Source organism: Myotis myotis, unplaced genomic scaffold (assembly GCF_014108235.1).
Source record: "Myotis myotis isolate mMyoMyo1 unplaced genomic scaffold, mMyoMyo1.p scaffold_m19_p_1, whole genome shotgun sequence".
In the NCBI taxonomy this organism is placed as follows: Eukaryota; Metazoa; Chordata; class Mammalia; order Chiroptera; family Vespertilionidae; genus Myotis; species Myotis myotis.
In genome coordinates, this window is record NW_023416313.1 from 134116523 (window position 1) to 134125874 (window position 9352).

Sequence of the window (9352 nt, forward strand, 5' to 3'; positions counted from 1 at the left end):
CAGCGTTACTCGCACCCAGCGCAGATAAACGGGGTTTTATCGCCCTGCCCCGTGCCCACTAGCTTTCACGCCACCCAGCGGCTCTGATCGCCGAACGGCGCTCCTTGAAGCCTGGGCCGCGACTGTCGGCGCGCCACGTCTGGCACCCGAACGCGGGCTCCCGGCTCCCGGCTCCGGGTTCCGGGCTCCGGGCTCCGGGCGTGTAGTGCCGCCCCCTTCGCCCCCTTCGCTCCCTTCGCTCCCTTGGCTTCTTCCGTGAACACTGCCAGGGACCGCGGCCTCCACGTGAGCGCTTCCTCCCGGGTCCCACGGCCACCCTCGCCCTTTTAGCGCCGGCTTCTCTGCTCTCCTGAGCGCACGGAGGCGAAACCAGCTCGTCACGTGCCTGGACCTCAGTGTGTGTGTGTGTGTGTGTGTGTGTGTGTGTGTGTGTGTGTGTGTGTGTGTGTGTGAGAATTACTGGGCCACTTCCTACACAACCCTGTGTTCTCACCCATTGAGAAAAGTATGTATTGCAGCTTTATTTCAGTCGGATAAAGAATAATAATGCCAGAATTAAAGTGCTTTTTTCTTTTTCAAGAACACTTATGGAATGCTCAACGGTAGTACCCATGGATCAGTTCCTGTCAATTAATCATGACTATCCCAGTCTTCCAGTGATCCACTACTCCTCAGCTCTTAACCTTTCTCTTCGGGAATTAGAGCCAACAGGAGAGAGAGAGAGAGAGAAGGAGAGAGAGAGAGAGAGAGAGGGAACACACATATAGTCCACCACTCTGTCCCCAAAGCAGGAAAACAATAAATTGTTATGCTGCTTCAGGGTAAACCAAGAAAAACATAAGACTTTCTGCTAGGAGGGAATAGGAATTTAGTTATTTAAGTCCCTTCAGTAGATCAAAATTTACAAGTTCAGCCCATGGAACTCTGACCAATCCCTTCAATTTTTAGGCCTAGGCACTTGGGGAAGGGAGAGGAGAAAAATTCCCTTGTGACAGGTAAGACTACAGAGAATACTTCAGTTCTTTCTCCTTTTCCTTTCCCTCTCACCCTTTTTGTCTTATAGATGAAGAGCATCCTGAATGTCACTTACATTAAAAACATTACATAGTTACTTTTGTGAGGTCTTTATGGCGTTCATTTACATAAAAAATATAACACATTTACCTTGAATATATTCTGAGTCTCTACTAAAGAATCTATGAGTAATGCTATTCTTACATGAGCTATTAAACTCCAAATATTTATTACAAGTTATCAAAGAACGAGTGACTTATCTTCTGAACCTTTACCCCAATTTCTATGAACTTATTAAAGAATCGGTTTGAATCTTGGTGACCAACACATGTACAGTGTGGTGCCACTTCAGTCACCTTTTATAAAATCTCCTCTGCACCATCAAATGGAGGCTTAATCTTTGTCTTTAGTTGTGACACAACATTCTGCACCTGGCAGGCTGCTGTGCTTTCTTTGCCTTTTCATTATCACGTGTTTAGAAATACTGGGGAGGGACCGGCCTTTATACAGGATAAAAGTAGCAGTGATTTAGATTTTCAAGCATTAACAATTTGAATAATTTAACACAACATGTATGCCCAGAATTAGTTCTATGTAGGTATAGCCATTTGGGAATTAATTTTTATGATTATTTTGAAGACTTCAGAGTAACCACATTCTGGACTCAGTGTAAGAACTCTTCCATGAATAACAATATGTTCAAAACAGCCACCAAAAGAGCTTTAATTCTGACATACCCACCAGACCACAGAAGCCACAGGACAGTACTGTGGTTTATCACATAAACAATTTGTCTCGTGCCAGAGCACACATGAGAGATGATGACTTCTGATGAGTTGGGCACCACAGAATGGATAAATTACTTACTAAACAAAAGATACCACAATTTTCATGTCTTTTGCTAAGAAACAAAATTAGGAACAAAACATTTCAGTAGAAATGAGAATTCAATGTTATTAAAGGTGCAACCCCTTGAGCCTTGAGATTAACTGAATCATGGGACCATAGACTATAGCGATGGAAAATACTTATGTTGTCTAGTCCACTCACCTGCAAGATTACTCCCCTCAGAGTTTTCCCAAGCCAGGTCCAGAAGAGATTTAAATGTCAAGAATTGACGGACTCCCATTTTCTGTGTTTATCAATGTAATGGAGAAGCACTATAGTCACAGGGCAAAACATCTTGCCAATGGAATATTTTCTCTGATATTTATATAAAATCCATGTGATTTACTGTATGTCTCTTTGAAGATTCATTTTCATTAGGTCTCAAACCTGTTTCAGATACCTGAATGCCTGCCCCTCTAACTACTTATTTAGCCAATCTATACACATTTACTTTCCTTAGTTACCACCTGAGATTGATCCAAATAAAGTGCCTCAGGTTGGAAACCTTAACATGTATAAGCATTTGGCTTTATATCCTTAATACTGAGAAGGAAAAATAAGATTAAACCTTAATATTTTCTTTTAATCACACCAGCATTATAAACAGGAGGCGTGGTCCATTTGTGCAATGTCACCCAAATATTAAGAGTTACATCATGCAGCTTCCTCACCTTTTAAGCTTATTGATTGATTGATTTTAGATAGAGAGAGAAGGAGGAGGATGATGTGGAGGAAGAAGATGAGGAGAGAGAAACATTTGTTTGTTGTTCCACTTGTTTATGCATTTATTTGGTTGATTCTTGTATGTGCCCTGACCGGGGATTGAACCGGCAATTTGAAACGGATGAGATTTTAACCAACTGAGCTACCCATCCAGGGCAACCTCCTCACCTTTGAATATGACTATTGTAAGAAGCCAAAGGACCTCAGCTTCTTAAAATATGGTAAGTTCTTATCATAAGAACAGGACCTAGAAACCTAGGGGTTGGATCATTTAGAAAAATTTCTCTTTCTCATACTGGAGAGAGTTTAGAGTATTTGTTAACTCGTGGCTCACAGATTTACATGTGGCTTATCAGAAATCTGTTGGAGTACAGTATAGTAAAGAGACCAAGGAAGTTCATTATAAAACTTCTGAAGAAAAGCTAAACTTTTACATTTCAGTCTCAGAGGTGCAGAAGCTGAGGCTTCAAAGCTGCACTATGCTTTGGAGTCTGAGACTCAAAACCAGACTCTGGGCTCCCAAGGATTCACCCTTTTCTGTATGGTGACCACTGGGCCATGCTATGGCAAGAAGTAACACTCCAGACCACACCCAGATCTTAAGTTACAAAATCTTGACTGAGTCAGGCAATTAGAGGAAATGCTTAACAATCTGACAAATACTTTATTTTGGAAGTATAATCATAGTAGGAACAGATTGTGAGTTAAGTAGGGAGAGCAAATGAGAAATGATTTCCACTGCATTCCACTCACCTATCTCATCTCAGAAAATATAATAGGTGAAACGGAAAAGGGAAATTGTAATCAAAACGAAAGATTGTAAGGCCTCTGATGACTCAAAGAGTAACATTAAGAAGTTGTGTAATAATATTATACTCCATATAAATGCAATGAAAACAAAATGGCAAAGATATCAGTTCCTAACAAGTTGGTGGTTGGGTTCTGAGATGGGCAAGTTCTACCAATTCTTGTTTCATATGGTATATAGTAAGTGAAAGTGTTGGGTTTTGTTTAAATCATTGAATGAGTAGAACTTTGACATTATTCAAAGAGCCTTCTTATATAAAATAAGGGCTGCATTTTTGGGGACATATTTTAATATAGACTTGCAATTGTTACCAGATGATACTGTCTGTGGAATAAGCTGTGATTTTAATAATTAGCATAAATTACCTTTAAGGGAGTAAAACATAGCCCTTTTTATTTTAGCCTTGTCTTACGCAACAGAAGGGGCGATGTAGTAGCCAGTGTTCAACCTGAAAAATAAAAAAAGTAGAACATAGATCATTCTTGACTACAGTCAAGGCCCCTAAAAATATATTTATTGTTTTACTTGAGGGGTAATAACTAATGATTACCATGCTGTGACTTTGTGTGTGTGTGTGTTTCTGTGTTTTCAACTCAGGGAATAAACTTGTTTTCAAGAGAGACAAGACATTAGAGATTGCTGGGGAAATGTAAGGGATGAAAAAATGAGAGGGAGGGAGGGAGGGCGAGCGAGGTACCATAGCAGAACAAGCAGAAAGGATCGGTTCTTATATAGACTCACAGACCAAGAGATTGAGGGAGTGAGAGATGGGACGGAGGCAATTAGTGGCTGGAGAGAGCTAGACAGTGTGCTTAGGGGAAGGGCCAGGCGTGAAAAGATTTGGTGTCGTCATAGCAACGCGCTCAGCCCTGCTCCCCCTGAAGCCCATTCAGCTCTGAGCTGCCGGAACACGTTTTTAATTAAAGCGTATAAAAGTTGTTTTGTAAGGACTTCTCCTCATCCGATAGATTTCAAAATGGTTAATCAGGCTTCATCTCCTTTTGATGCTCACAAGAGCATGGCTACAGCGTGCAGAGAAGCTGCTGCCGCCTCTGAGTAAGTTATCTCTCAATCACACCTAATACCAGGAATGAGGAGGCATCTAGTTATTTAGATACACAGAAACAGAATTCAAGTGGGAGTGGGGGGTCCATTTTACGACGAAGTGGAAATGTTAATGTTAACTTTCTTTGCTCCAGAAACTGTGGAACTCATCTTCCTGGATGGCTAAATAGAACATTTAGTCTTTAAAAATAGCAAGATGTTTTTTCTTTAGGAGACACAGTCCAAAAGCCAAAATAAAAGTTACAAATTATTTGTATCAAATAATATTTAATCTAGCATGAGTATCCCAAGGAAAGGCTTGTTTGTACCGTCCCATTAATTTTAGAGAATAAATGGGTTCTCACCACTAAATCCTCCATAAATCCACTACATACAGCAACAGTTGGATTTTTTCCTCATAAAATGGAAGGCTTTATAGAAAATAGCATCTTTTGCTGATTCACTAGACAACTTCTCAACAGATGGCTCACACCTTCTCCAGGCTCTTTCACCTCCTTTTCTCCCAGATCTGGCCGGTGATCTTGTTTCTAACTTCACAGCAAAATAATAAAAAGGAAAAGACTTTACCTGCCACCCATTCCTCCATCTTCCCTCCATTCAAACTCAAGATTTCTCTGTCTGTCCCAATGCCTCCTCTGCCCCATTCAGGAGGACAGGACTCCCATCCCTTGCCAGGACAAACATGTCCACTGACGTTCTCGGCTCCAGACTTTAAAAAAATATATATTTTATTGATTTTTTACAGAGAGAAAGGGAGAGGGATAGAGAGTTAGAAACATCGATGAGAGAGAAACATTGATCAGCTGCCTCCTGCACACCCCCTACTGGGGATGTGCCCACAACCCAGGTACATGCCCTTGACCGGAATTGAACCTGCAACCCTTGAGTCCGAAGGCCGACGCTCTATCCACTGAGCCAAACCGGTTAGGGCTCAGCTCCAGACTTTTTATTCCCTGGTTTTCACTTCTCTACTAGCATCTTTACTGTTTGTTTTTCCAATGGCTTCGTCTCTTCAGCTTCAAACACATAATGGTAATCTCTATTTTAGGGAGAGAAAAAGCTCCTGACATTGGTTTCACAAAATCTTCCAGTTATCCCCTTGCTCTCTTTTTCACTACAAACTTTATTATTATTATTATTTTCAATCTTTAATGTCTTTATTGATTAAGGTATTACATATGTGATTTCATCCCTCCATAAACACCCCCCCCCCACTCATGCTCTCATCCCCCTGTTGTCTGTGTCCTTTGGTTGGGCTTATATGCATGCATACAAGTCCTTTGGTTGATCTCTCCCCCTTACTCCCACCTTCCCCTACTTTTCCTCTGAGGTTTGACAGTCTGATCGCTGCTTCTCTGTCTCTGGATCTGTCCCTGTTGTTCACTGTCTATGTTGTTCACTATATTCCACAAATGAGTGAGATCATGTGATATTTGTCTCCCTCTAACTGGCTTATTTCACTTAGCATAATGCTCTCCAGTTCCATCCATGCTGTTGCAAATGGCAAGAATTCCTTCTTTTTTTTTTTTTTTTACCGCAGCATAGTATTCCATTGTGTAGATGTACCACAGTTTTTTAATCCACTCATCTGCTGATGGGCACTTAAGCTGTTTCCAAATCTTAGCTATGGTGAATTGTGCTGCTGTTTGCAAACTTTTTAAATGAGTGGTCTCCATCCAGTTTCCACTTCTCCATGGCCTTGCAATCTGACCTGTGGCCCCATAAACTTCTTTCCTAAAGATCATCAGTGATGCCTTGATTCAATGGTGTTTTTACTCCTTTTTTTCCCCTCTGAGTTTCAAACAACCTTAATAGTTTTGAATATTCTTAGCAATGTTGAACACTCTTCCACCAAAGACTCCTCGGCACCCGCCTATCATCATTTTCCATCTCCTGCTGACTGCTTCTCCATCTCTGTAACTGTCTGCTCTGCCTACTTCACCCTCCACGGTTGTTCTCCAAGGCCACGTCCATGGCCTGCGAGAGAAAAAACAGTCCCTCACGCTTGTAAACTGGCTGGCCACTTCCAGCAAGGCTCTGGTGTCTTAGGAGTTCACCTGGCACTTATAGTTAGACCTAAATGTTCCTTGTCAAATGTAAACAATTTCACTGAACTCCAGCGATAGACAAGGCCACTCTATAACCACGGAGAAATGAGGCAAAAAGAAGACCACTTTGTAATTTTGTCCAAGCACAAATAAAACCAAAGTCACTGCAAACCACAAAAATAGTAAAAATTTCCCCATCCTAGCTAACTAGTACTAATAACTGTTGTTTCTTTTACAAATTACAGCTTTAGCTTTGTTCTTGCCTTCTCTCCTAGATAAGACTTCTTAAGATGCCCAGTCATAGAATTACCCTCATAGCATCTAATTCAAAGTCCCACTTTCTTGAACCCTCCCTGAAATCAGAAGCCCAACCCTGTAAGTCCTTCCCAACGCCCTCTAACTGAAATGCCACGCGGTTCTCTAGAGTGTGTTGTCTCCCTTGTCTGCAACAAGCAGTTAACCTGACTTGTTCTACTGTAGGTATGTCGCTGAAGGCCTTTGGCTAGAGGACATTGATAGGCCCTTTGTTCCCCGGTTTCATGGCTTAAGCTATCATATACCAAAGTAAAAGCGTCCTTATCCTTTAACCAAAGCTCCCATCTTAGTTCTATACTTGTATAAAAGCTATTTTCATGAATATGCAATACATTTAAATTATAGCAAAACATGTCTCCAAATTACAAGGCATGCTTCCTGACATCCATATTTTTTCTCATTCTCTTTATTACTCAGGCTTGAAAAGTCATGTTCATCATTGACATTCCTTCTATTGTCCATACATTTTCACTTAATTAATATACCCTATCATTACCCCCATTTCCCCAAGCTTTCCTTCCTTGACATGCCAAAGGTCCCAATTTTAGTCCATGCTGCCCACTATCTGTTGAAATAGCCTCCAGTATCTCTTTAGCCAATTCTTGTCTGTGCACCATTTCTAGCCTAATATCCCTGAACAATAGCTTTGAGTGAACACAAATAAGTCCTAACTTCTTGAGGTTAGCATTTTCACAGAGGTTAAATTAGGAATTATATATGAATTAATTGCATGATTTGGCCCCCCTAGAAGAGATAAATGCCATTGCTGCACGCATGGAATGCTTTGGTCACCACAAGATTGTGTTTTATGTGTTGGAATCTGTTCATTGAGAAATACAGAGAAAGAGAGGTGCATTTAGAATATTCTGAGTTAGAGAAGAACTAGAGCATGCCTTGTGATGAATGGTTTATGCTGGGGATGTTTGGCCAAAGAATGAACAATTTCTGTTGTATTGGAGGATACTGTAATTATTTAAAGTATGTGTTAGGGAAATTAGATTATTTATTGCAGCAGAATGAGGGCCAGAAGATAGAAATTTGAGAGGATTACAGATTACAACACATTATAAAGACATTTGCAGCATGGTTATAGACAGAGTAGGGTACCTCAGGAAATAGTAAGCTTATCAACATTGAACATTCAAGTAAACTAGATGACCACTCAGGTAAATATTTCTCTCTAGTTCATGCTTTATTTGAATATTTAATATTCATTTATCTTATCTTACACATTTGCCTTTTCTGCTGCTCTCATTCTTTCTTAAAATACCACTAGAGGCCCGGTGTATGAAATGCATGGGGAGGGGGGTGTCCCTCAGTCTGGCCTACACTCTCTTCAAACTGGAGTCCCTCAGGGGATGTCCACAGGGATCAGGCCTAAACTGGCAGTCGGTCATCTCTCTCACAATCCGGGACTGCTGGCTCCTAACCACTTGCCTGCCTACCTGCCTGCCTGATCACCCCTATCCACCTCTGCCTGCTGGCCTGATTGACCCCTAACTGCTTGCTCCCTTGCCACCCTGATTGCCCCTAACCACCTCTGCCTCAGCCCCAGCCACCTTGGCTTTGTCCGGAAAGAAGGCAGGACGACCGGAAGATGTCCAGTTGACCCAGTCTAATTAGCATATTACCTTTTTATTAGTATAGATGATTCCATCTATGTCACTTTCCATTGTATAGTTGATTCCATCTATGTCACTTTCCATTTAGGATTTCTTTTAGTGGATTTCTGTTTTGTGTTATTCTCTCTCTCTCTCTCTCTCTCTCTCTCTCTCTCTCCATTTAATTCTAGGTTGTTTATATTTTTTTAATTTCAGCACTTTAAAGATGGTATTTCATTTTACTCTGATCTCTGTTTCTCTGAGAAGTTAACTGACAGTCTTATTATTACTATTTTGAAATTTATGTACTTTTATTCTTTTTTCTCTTTTTAAAGTCTCTGGTAATTGTAACATCTCTGGGTCTGGCTCTATTCATTATATTAACTTTCCACATGGATCTTTTTCCTTTCTTTTAAAAAATAAATGCCAGATATTGTGTATAACAGAACAGTAGAATTGATATTCAACTTTCAAATTTACTCTCTTATTCATATTTGAGGTCACGTTATAGTAGCATTTATTTTTCTGTAAATTTTGGATGATTAGTCAATAAAGATCACTTGGTTATATATTATAATTCTAGAAGAGTTGAATATTTTGATACTATTTAATTTAGTATGTTTTCTTACCTAGAGGACAGAAAACTACAGAGTAACATCTTTTTGAAGAGCAAACCATTAACTTAGGATACAAATAAATGTACTGGATTTGTATTGGAGTTTACACTGTTTGGATTAGATAATTTCTTTAACAGAGGAAGAAGTCTCATAGAGAGGCAAGTTTCATAAATGCATATTGGATTAAAATTAACATAGTAGTTGAACAATATGTAGAAAATGAGTACAGGAATACATGAAGCTAGGTTAATAAAAAAACTCCCTTGAAAATAG